The sequence below is a fragment of the Ursus americanus genome, chromosome 1, assembly GCF_024610735.1.
Source record: "Ursus americanus isolate L20-20 chromosome 1, mUrsAme1.1.p, whole genome shotgun sequence".
Classification (NCBI taxonomy): domain Eukaryota; kingdom Metazoa; phylum Chordata; class Mammalia; order Carnivora; family Ursidae; genus Ursus; species Ursus americanus.
Window position 1 is genome coordinate 3,049,927 of NC_142127.1, and position 11,760 is coordinate 3,061,686.

The 11,760-nt window shown below is 38.8% G+C and overlaps 1 pseudogene; it reads right to left on the reverse strand.

The window, feature by feature from the left end:
* Positions 1-10,173: 10,173 nt before the first annotated feature.
* Positions 10,174-10,962, reverse strand: LOC123779510 (large ribosomal subunit protein eL8 pseudogene; annotated as a pseudogene).
* Positions 10,963-11,760: the final 798 nt, after the last annotated feature.

An 11,760-nucleotide genomic window follows, 5' to 3' on the forward strand; every position in this document is an offset into this window, starting at 1 on the left:
TAGTAGCATGTTATTTAACCTCTGTGTATTTGTGGTCTTTCCAGATTTTTTTCTTGTGGTTGACTTCTGGTTTCATAACATTGTGGTCAGAAAAGATGCATGGTATTTGGGCTCCAAATTCAACCGTGATTCTGCTTCTCCTTCCCCTGCCCCTCCCCCTACTCATGCTCTCTCTCTCTCTAGCTCCCTCAAAATAATACATAAAATCTTAAAAAAAAAAAAAAAAGAAAAAGAAAAGATGCACAGTATGATTTCAGTCTTCTTGAATTTGTTGAAGCTTGTTTTGTGGGCTAGTATGTGATCTATTCTAGAGAATGTTCCATGTGTACTTGAGAAGAATGTGTATTCTACGTTTTTTTAGGGTGGAATATTCTGAATATATCTGTTAAATCTATCTGGTCCAGTGTGTCATTGAAAGCCACTGTTTCCTTGTTGATTTTCTGTTTAGATGATCTGTCCATTGATGAAAGCAGAGTGTTAAAATCCCCTATATTATTGTATTATTATGGATTAGTTTTTTATGCTATTAACTGTTCTACATATTTGGGTGCTCCCATGTTGGGTGCATAAATATTTACAATTGTTATATCTTCTTGTTGGATTGTTCTCTTTATTATTATATAATATCATTCTTTGTCTCTTTTTACAGCCTTTGAAAGTCTGTTTTCTCTGATATTAGTATTGCTACTCTGGCTTGCTTTTGATATCCATTTGCATGGTAGATATTTCTCCATCCCCTGTAATGAGTCTCTTGTAGGTAGCATATTGATGGGTCTTGTTTTTTAATATATTCTGACACTCTGTTTTTTTTGATTGGAGTGTTTAGTCCATTTACATTCAAAGTAATCATTGATAGATATGTATTGCCATTTTATTATTAATTTTGTGGCTGTTTCTGAAGATTTTCTCTGATCCTTTTTCTTTCTCTCATGGTTTGCTGGTTTTCTTTACTGATATATTTGGATTTCTTTTTCTTCATTCTTTGCATATTTATTAGTGGTTTTGATTGTTACCATGAGGCTTTTATATAACTTCTTCTGCAAATAGCAGTCTATATCCAGTTGATGGTCGGGGTGCCTGGGTGCCTCAGATGGTTAAGCATCTGCCTTCATCTAAGGTCATGATCCTGGAATCAAGCCCCACATTGGGCTCCTGGCTCAGTGGGGAGTCTGCTTCACCCTCTCCCTCTCCTGTTCCCCCTGCTTGTGCTCTCTCACTCTCTCTGTCAAATAAATAAATAAAATCTTAAAAAAAATAAATTCAGTTGATAGTCATTTAAGTTTGAATCCATTCTTTACTCCTCCCTATGTTTTAGGTATATGGTGTCATATTTTACATCCTTTTGTTTTGTGAGTTCCTTGACTGATTTTTTACAGAAATACTAATTTTTGCTGCTTTTATGTTTCCTACTTTCATACTATCACTTTTGCTTTTCCTTTCCACTCAGAGTACTCTTTAATATTTCTTGCAGAGCTGGTTGAGTGGTTGTGAACTCCTTTAGTTTTTGTTTTTCTGATAAACTCTTTATCTCTCCTTCTATTATGAATGATAGCCTTGCTGGATAGAATATTCTTAGCTGTAGATTTTTCCCAGTCAGCACTTTGAATATATCATGCCACTCCCTTCTGGCTTGGAAAGTTTCTGGTGAAAAATCCCCCAATAGTTTTAGAGGGTTTCCCTTGTATGTTATTTTTTTTTCTTGCTGCTTTAAAATATTTTTTTCTTTATCACTATATTTTGCCCATTTAATTACAATATGTCTTGGTGTGGATCTTCTTTTGTTGATTTTCTGGTGGGTTCTCTGTGCCTCCTGGATCTGGATATATGTTTCCTTCCCCAGGCTAGGTAAGTTTTCAGGTTTTATTTCTTGAAATAAATTTTCTGCCCCCTTTTCTCTCTCTTTTTCTTCTGGGACTCCTATAAGTGAATGTTATTATATTTGATGGAGTTACTGGGTTCCCTAACTTTATTCTTATATTTACATAATTCTTTTTTCTCTGTTTTGTTCAGCTTGATTACTTTCCATTACTCTATCTTTTAGCTCATTAATTCGCTCTTCTGCTTCTTCCAGCCTGCTTTTTATTCCATCAGATGTGTTTTTAATCTCATTTTTTGCACTCTTCACCTCTGATGGGTACTTTTTTGTCCCTATGTTAAGGGCCTCACCGATGTCTTCCACTCTTTTCCAAATCTAGTAGATTTCTCTTATGATCATTGCTTTAAACTCTCCATCAGGCATGTTACTTCTATCTGTTTCACATCAATCTCTGGCTGCAGCTTTGTCCTCTTCTTGCATTTGGGACAAATTTCTCTGCCTTTTCATTTAAGTCTCTGTACCTGTTTCTCTGTGTTAGAACAGTCAGCTACATCTTCTGATCTTGAGGGTAATGGCCTTATGGAGAAGAGGTCCTGTAGTGCCCCTGACATGTAGTGTTCCCTGTTCCCCAGAGCCTAATCCTCCCAGGAGTATCTCCAATGTGTGCTGCATGCACTCTGCTGTTTTGTCCTGGCTGCTTTATCCTTTAGGCCAGTTGTGAGCTAAGGCTCTCTTTGCCTGTTGTGGGCAGTTTTTTGTCCCTGGCCTGAATGTGGTGCATTTTAACTAGGTGTTCTCCAGTCTGCTTGTGCAATGAGACCTGTCACCACCACCACAAGGACCAAGGCTCCACAAAATTCTCAAATCTGAATGTGTGGTATGAGCAGGGGTTTTGACCAGTCTTCTGGAGGAGGTGGCCCTTGGTGCTGGGACTGAGGCAAGCATGACTAGAAAGGGTGATTCCACCAGCGTGGGGGGGGGGAGGGGCTAGGGCTTGCTAATGAGTGTCAGTGCTGTACTCATTCCCACAGGTGGCCCTGTGGTTATGCTGAAGGATGGGGGTGGGGAATGGCACCTGCCAGTTCCTTTGTTCCCAGAAGGGTCTATTCATGAACACTGCCTCTCTGGGACATGGTCCAAAATGAGCAAATAACCCCCCCCCCCAATGTGTCCCAGGTGCTGTTTAGATCGCTGTTTCCACATTGTATGTCTATAGGCTATTTGCCTTGCCTTCTCTCCAAGAGCAGCCTTGATGCCTCTGGGCTCTCCCCAGGCACCAAGCCCACTGACCTTAAAACTTCAGACTAAATTTAAGCCCTACTGGTTGCTAGACTCATGACATTTAGGTCCACTCACTTTCCAAACCAATTTCTATGAGGATTCATTTTCTCTGTGTGCTCCCCTATGTGTTAATCTCTCTCTTGCTCTTCTTCTTAACCAAGATACGTTTCTCTTCCAAACCACATCTCAGCACTTCCTGCCTTCTTCAGTGTGACCTCTTCTTTCCATTTGTTTGTTTGTTTATAAAGATTTTATTTTATTTATTTGAGAGAGTGAGAGAGATCATGTGGGGGGGGAGGGCAGAGGGAGAGGGAGAAGCAACTCCCCACTGAGCAGGGAGCACAATCTGGGGTTCAATCCCAGGACCCTGGGATCATGACTGAGCTGAAGGCAGATGCTTAACTGACTGAACCACCCAGGCACCCCTCTTCTCTCCCTTTAGTTGTAGAGTTTGTTTTGCCAGTCTTCAGGTTGATTTCTGGGGTATTTAGGATTATTTGATAGTCATCTAGCTGTGTTCACGGGATGAGGTGAGCCTCAGGCCCTCCCATTCCACCACCATCTTTCCTCTCTCCTATTAAAATTTTTAAATGTGGCAGCTATTTTATGCTTCCCCTTCAATTAATTTGCTGATTTGCTGCATCTGGAGGCTTCATAGGAGACTTGAGTGTTTTTAAATAGTAGAACCTAATCTCCCTTAGTCTTAGGTATCTGGGAGACAAAATCCTATCCAGAAAAAGGACTTAGCTCAAACAAAGTGCCAATCTCTTTCATAAAATATTTGACAAGTTTGGAAGCAGTCTGGGGTAGGAAACTGAAGACCAGAGTTTAAAACTGCCAAGAGGAAGAACAACATTCTGCATCCTTGGGGTGGACAAAGTAGACCCGTCAGGCTCTCAGTCCAAAGCTGAGGGTGTCTCATCATTATTTGAAATGAGATGGGGTCTGATTCTTTTTTTTTTAAATGATTTTTTATTATATTGTGTTAGTCACCATACAGTACATCCCCGGATTCCGATGTAAAGTTCGATGCTTCATTAGTTGCGTATAACACCCAGTGCACCATGCAATACGTGCCCTCCTTACTACCCATCACCAGCCTATCCCATTCCCCCACCCCCCTCCCCTCTGAGGCCCTCAGTTTGTTTCTCATAGTCCATAGTCTCTCATGTTTCATCCCCCTTCTGATTACCCCCCCACTCTTAATCCCTTTCTTTCCCTACCGATCATCCTGGTTCTTATGTTCCATAGATGAGAGAAATCATATGATAATTGTCTTTCTCTGCTTGACTTATTTCACTTAGCATTATCTCCTCCAGTGCCGTCCATGTTGCAGCAAATATTGAGAACTCATTCTTTCTGATACCTGAGTAATATTCCATTGTATATATGGACCACAACTTCTTAATCCAGTCATCTGTTGAAGGGCATCTCGGTTCCTTCCACGATTTAGCTATTGTGGACAATGCTGCTATGAACATTGGGGTGCATATGGCCCTTCTCTTCACTACGTCTGTATCTTTGGGGTAAATACCCAGTAGTGCAATGGCTTGGTCATCGGGTAGCTCAATTTTTAACTTTTTTTTTTTTAAAGACTTTATTTATTTATTTGACAGAGACAGAGACAGCCAGCGAGAGAGGGAACACAAGCAGGGCGAGTGGGAGAGGAAGAAGCAGGCTCATAGCGGAGGAGCCTGATGTGGGGCTCGATCCCATAACGCCAGGATCACGCCCTGAGCTGAAGGCAGGCGCTTAACCGCTGTGCCACCCAGGCGCCCCCAATTTTTAACTTTTTAAGGGACCTCCACACTGTTTTCCAGAGTGGCTTTACTAACTTGCATTCCCACCAACAATGTAGGAGGGATCCCCTTTCTCCACATCCTCTCCAGCAATTGTTATTTCTTGCCTTGTCTATTCTTGCCATTCTAACTGGTGTAAAGTGGTATCTCAGTGTGGTTTTGATTTGAATTTCCCTGATGGCTAAAGATTTTGAACATTTTTTCATGTGTCTGTTAGCCATTTGTATGTCTTCATTGGAAAAGTGTCTGTTCATATCTTCTGCCCATTTTTTGATTTGTTTATTTGTTTCTCGTGTATTGAGCTTGAGAAGTTCTTTGTAGATCTTGGATACCGGTCCTTTATCTGTAGTGTCCTTTGCAAATATATTCTCCCAGTCCATGGGCTGCCTCTTAGTTTTTTTGATTGTTTCCTTGGCTGTGCAGAAGATTTTTATCTTGATGAAGTCCCATAAGTTCATTTTATCTTTTGTTTCTCTTGCCTTTGGAGATGTGTCATGAAAAAGGTTGCTTTGGCCAATGTCATAGAGGTTGCTGCCTATGTTCTCCTCTAGAATTTTGATGGATTCCTGTCTCACATTAAGGTCTTTCATCCATTTGGAGTTTATTTTTGTGTATGGTGTGAAAGAGTGGTCAAGTTTCATTCTTTTGCATGTAGCTGTCCAATTTTCTCAGCACCATTTATTGAAGAGACTTTTTCCCACCAGATGTTTTTTCCTGCTTTGTCAAAGATTAGTTGCCCAAAGAGCCGAGGGTCCATTTCTGGGTTCTCTATTCTGTTGCATTGGTCTAATGTTTCTGTTTTTGTGGCAGTACCATGCTGTCTTTGTGATCACAGCTTTGTAGTACAGCTCGAAATCCGGTATTGTGATGCCCCCAGTGTTGTTTTTCCTTTTCAACAGTTTCTTGGCAATTCGGGGCCTTTTCTGGTTCCATACAAATTTAAGGACTCTCTGTTCCAGTTCTTTGAAAAATGTCCTCAGTATTTTGATCACGATAGCATTGAAAGTGTAGATTGCTCTGGGTACATGGACATTTTAACTATGTTAATTCTTCCAATCCATGAGCATGGAATATTTTTCCATCTTTTTATGTCTTCCTCAATGTCTTTCAAGAGTGATTTATAGTTTCTAGAATATAGGTCCTTTACATCTCTGGTTAAGTTAATTCCAAGGTAACGTATGGTTTTTGGTGCTATTGTAAATGGGATGGATTCCCTAATTTCTCTTTCTTCGGTCTCGTTATTCGTGTATAGAAATGCAACTGATTTCTGAGCATTGATTTTGTATCCCGCCACATTACTGAATTGCTCTATAACTTCTAATAGTTTGGGCGTGGATTCTTTTGGGTTTTCCATATAGAGTATCATGTCATCTGCGAAGAGAGACAGTTTGACTTCTTCTTTGCCGATTTGGATACCTTTTGTCCCTTTTTGTCGTCTGATTGCTGTTGCAAGGAATTCTAGTACTATGTTGAATAATAGTGGCGAGAGTGGGCATCCTTGTCGTGTTCCTGATCTTAAGGGAAAGGCTTCCAGCTTTTCCCCACTGAGAATAATATTTGAAGTAGGCTTTTCATAGATGGCTTTCATGAGATTGAGAAATGTACCCTCTATTCCTACACTTTGAACGGTTTTAATCAGGAAAGGATGCTGTATTTTGTCAAATGCTTTTTCGGCATCAATTGAGAGGATCATATGGTTCCTGAGTCTTTTCTTGTTGATATGATGTATCACGCTGATTGACTTGTGAATATTGAACCACGCTTGCATCCCAGGTATGAATCCCACTTGATCGTGATGGATAATCCTTTTAATGTACTGTTGGATTCTATTAGCAAGTATCTTGTTGAGGATTTTGGCATCCATATTCATTAGGGAAATCGGTCTGTAATTCTCCTTTTTGATGGGGTCTTTGCCTGGTTTGGGGATCAAGGTAATATTGGCCTCATAGAATGAGTTTGGTAGCTTTCCTTCTGTTTCTATTTTTTGAAATAGCTTTAGGAGAATAGGTATTATTTCTTCTTTGAATGTTTGGTAGAATTCCCCAGGAAAACCGTCCGGGCCTGGAGTTTTGTTATTTGGAAGGTTGTTTATCACTGACTCAATTTCTTCATAATTAATTGGCCTGTTTAAGAAATCAATTTCTTCCTGTTTCAATCTTGGTAGTTTATAGGTTTCCAGGAAGGATTCCATCTCTTCCAGATTGCTTAGTTTATTGGCATATAGCTGTTGATAAAAATTTCTAATAATCCTTCCAATTTCAATGGTGTTGGTCATGACCTCTCCTTTTTCATTCATAATTTTAATAATTTGGGTCCTTTCTCTTTTCTTTTGGATAAGTCTTGCCAGTGGTCTGTCAATTTTATTGATTCTCTCAAAGAACCAGCTTCTAGTCCTGTTGATCTGCTCTACTGTACTTCTGGTTTCTGATTGATTGATTTCTGGTCTAATTTTGGTCAACTGCTTCCTCATGCATGGATTAGGCCTGTCCCTCTGTTGCTGTTCCAGCTTCTTGAGGTGAGAATATAAAAACTGCATTTTAGATTTTTCTATTCTTTTGAGTGAGGCTTGGGTGGCTATGTATTTCCCCCTTAGGACTGCCTTTGCAGTATCGAGTTGGGGTCTGATTCTAACTACAACTGAGGTTAAGCTTCATCCAGCTTAGTTATTTTTTTATTATTGAGATATGATGGATATATAACATTATATTATGTTCAGGTATAGAACATAGTGATTTGACATTTGCATATATTACAAAATTATCTCCAAAGTAAGTGCAGTTACTATCTGTCACCACACAGTTAATACAATATTATTGACTATATTCCCCATGCTGTACATTATATCCCCATGACTTACTTATTTTATAACTGAAAGTTTATTCTTCTTGATTCCCTTCACCCATTTCACGCTTCCACAGATCCCCTTTACCCCTGGCAGTCACCAATCTGTTCTCTATATTTATGAATCTGGATTTTATTTTGTTTGTTTTGTCAATCCCACCTATAAGTGAAATCATGCAGTATTTGTCTTTCTCTGACTTATTTCACTTAGAATAATACCTGCTAGGTCCATCTGTGTTGATGCACATAGTAAGATTTCATTCTTTTTTAGGGCTGAGTGGTATTCTATTGTGTGCACATGCCACATCATCTTCATCCATGGACACTTAGGTTGTTTCCATATCTTGGCCTTGTAAATAATGCTTCAGTGAACACAAGGGTGCATATATCTTTTTTTAATTAGTGCTTTCATTTTCTTCAGATAGATACCCAGTAGTAGAATTCCTAGATCATATGGTAATTCTATTTTAATTTGAGGAGCCTTATATTGTTTCCCATAGTGGCTGCACCTATTTACATTCTCACCAACAGTAAGCCAGGGTTCCCTTTTCTCCACATCCTTGCCAGCAGTTGCTATTTCTTGTCTTTTTGATGATAGCCATTCTGACAGGTGTGATACATCTCACTGTGGTTTTTATTTGTATTTCCCTGATGATTTGTATTCCCTTGATGTTGAACACCCTTTCATATGGCTGTTGGATATCTATATGTCTTCTTTTGAAAAATTTCTATTCAGATTCTCCACCCTTTTAAAAAATCAAATTGTTTTTTGGTATTGAGTTATATGAGTTCTTTATATATTTGGGATATTAACCACTTATTGAATGTATGACTTGCAAATATCTTCTCCCATTCAGTAGGTTGCTTCTTCATTTTGTTGATAGTTTCCTTCACTGTGCAGAGCTTCTTAGTTCAGTGTAGTTTCATTTGTTTAGTTTTGTTTTTGTTTCCTTTGCCTTTGCAGTCAAAGCAAAAAGAAAAAAAAAAAAAGAAAAAGAAAAATCACTAAGACCAATGCCAAGGAGTTTATGACCTATGTTTTCTTCTGGAAGTTTTATGGTTTCAGGTCTTACATTGAAGTCTTTAATCCATTTGATTAAATTTTCATGTATGGTGTAAGATAGTGGTCCAGATTCATTCTTTTTCTTTTTCTTTTTTTTTAATTAAAAAAAAAATTTTTAAATAAGCTCCATGCCCAGTGTGGAACCCGATGTGGGGCTTGAACTCACGGCCCTATGATCAAGACCTGAGCTGAGATCAAGAGTCAGACACTTAACTGACTGAGCCACCCAGATGGCCCAGGTTCATTCTTTTGCATGTAATTGTCTAGTTTTTCCAACACCATTTTTTGAAAAGACTGTCTTTTTCCCCATTATACAATATTCTTGCCTCCTTTGCTGTAGGTTAATTGATCATATAGGTGTGGATCTATTTTGGCACTCTCCTGTACTTTTGATCTATGTGTCTGTTTTTGTGCTAGTATCATATTGTTTTGACTACTATAGCTTTGTAGTATATCATGAAATCTGAGATTGTGATACCTCCAGCATTGTTCTTTTTTTCTCAAGATTGCTTTATCTATTCAAAGTCTTTTGTGGCTCCATATAAGTTTTTAATTTTTAAAATATTTTTTAAAAGTTTTTACTTAAGGGGCCCCTGGGTAGCTCAGTGTGTTAAGCATTGAACTCAACCTCAGCTCAGGCCTCGATCTCAGGGTTGTGAGTTCAAACCCCACATTGGGCTCCATGCTGGGTGTGTAGCCTACTGAAAAAAAAAGTTTTTACTTAAATTCCATTTAGTTCACATACAGAGTAATATGAATTTCAGGTGTACAATATAGTGATTCAACACTTTCATACAACTCCTGGTTCTCATCACAACAAATACATTCTTTGATCCCCATCACCTATTTAACCCATCCCCCCACCCACCTCCCCTCCTGTAAACATAAGTTTGTTCTCTATAGTTAAGAGTCTGCTTCTTTGTTTGCCTCTCTCTCTTTTCCCCCTTCCCATTTTTTTGTTTCTTAAATTCCACACATGAGTGAAATCATATGGTATTTGTCTTTCTCTCACTGACTTATTTTGCTTAGCATAATACTCTCTATACAAATTTTCCAATTACTTGTTCCAGTTCTGTGAAAAATGCTGTTTGTATTGATAAGGATAGCATTGAATCTGTAGATTGCTTTGGGTAGTATGGACATTTTAATTATATTAATTCTTTTAATCCATGGCCGTGTCATACTTTTCTGTTTGTTCTGGTCATCTTCAATTTCTTTCATTAGTGTCTTATAGTTTTCAGAGTATAGGTCTTTCCACCCCTTTGGTTTAATTTATTCTTAGGTGTTTTTTGGTGTAATATTATTTATTTATTATTTTTTAAAAGAGAACTTTTCGTGTTACTTCTACATACAGAAAATTCAATAGCATCCACTCAGTCCAGTTTGGTGGCCAGTTCTTTAGCTTTTGCTTTTTCCAACTTGGCAACACGACCCACTGACTTTGGACCTAGGACATTGCCTCCCCAGTGGCAGTGGATCTGACCATATCTGTCATTGTAATTGGTCTTAATAGCTTCCACCAGCTTAGCCAGAGTTCCTTGGTCTTCCAAGTTAACCTCTGTGAAGGTGACAGTGCTGAAGGTCTTCTTGTGGACCAGACACCCCAACCCAGCCCTCCCCTTGATAATGCAGTAGGGAACCCCCATCTCATGACACAGGGCAGGCAGGAAGACAACCAGCTCAATGGGATCCACAGCACGTGCAATCACTACCTGCTGAGTCCTTTGGTTTTCCTCTGGTGACAGTATTAATCCTAGCTCAAAGGATAGGTGGCTTCTTAGTGAGGAAAACCCTTTTGCCAGCAGATTTCTTCTCAGCCTGGTCCAACAATCTCTTCTTCTTCTCTTGCCTTGTCTATGGTCTGTATTTGTGGGCCAGCTTAAGCAGTTGAGTTTGGCAGTCCAAGACCTGGGTGAACTGGTTAATGGCAGGAGGCACTTTTAGACATTTATAGAAAATAGCCCTTTGCCACTGTAGCTGGATGTAGCAGAGACATTTGACAATGCAGGTGAGGTCCTTTTGGAGCTGGATGTGTTGTCCAATACCAAAATTCTTGGGTCTTTTCTCAACAGGGGACTGACAATCTTCTTAGCCTCCTGCTTCTTCACAACAGCAGGGGCCAGGACCACCTTCTTCCCATTAGCCTTCTTTCCTTTTGGCATCTTGGATGGCTGGAGGAGAGAGTGGTGTAATTTTAAATGGGATTGTTTTCTTAATTTCCCTTTCTGCTACCTCATTATTACTGTATAGAAATGGAGCCGATTTCTGTATATTAATTTTGTGTCCTGTAACTTTACTGAATTCATTTATCAGTTCTAATAGATTTTTTGTGGAGTCTTTAGGGTTTTCTATATATAGTATCGTGTCATCTGCAAATAGTGACAGTTTTACTCCTTCTTTACCAATGTGGATGGATACCTTTTATTTATTATTATTATTTTTTATCTGATTGCTGCAGCCAAGACTGCCAGTACTATGTTGAATAAAAGTGTTGAGTATGGACACCCTTGTCTTGTTCCTGATCTTAGATAATAAGATTTCAATTATTGACCATTAAGTATGTTGTTACTGTGGGTTTTTCATATATGGCCGTTACTATGTTGAGGTATGTTCCCTCTAAACTCACTTTGTTGAGAATTCTTTATCATGAATGTATGTTGTATTTTGTCAAATGTTCTTTCTGAATTTATTGAGATGATCATATGGTTTTTATCCTTTCTCTTGTTAATGTGATATATCACATTGATTGATTTGTGAATACTGAGCCACTCTTGCAACCTGGAATAAATTCCATTTGATTGTGGTGGATGACTTTTTTAATGTATTGTTAAATTTGGTTTGCTAATACTTTGTTGAGGATTTTTGCATCTATGTTCATCAGATATTGGCCTGTAGTTTTCTTTTTTTGTAGTGTCTTTGTCTGGTTTTAGTATTAGGGTAAGGCCAGTCTCATAGAATAA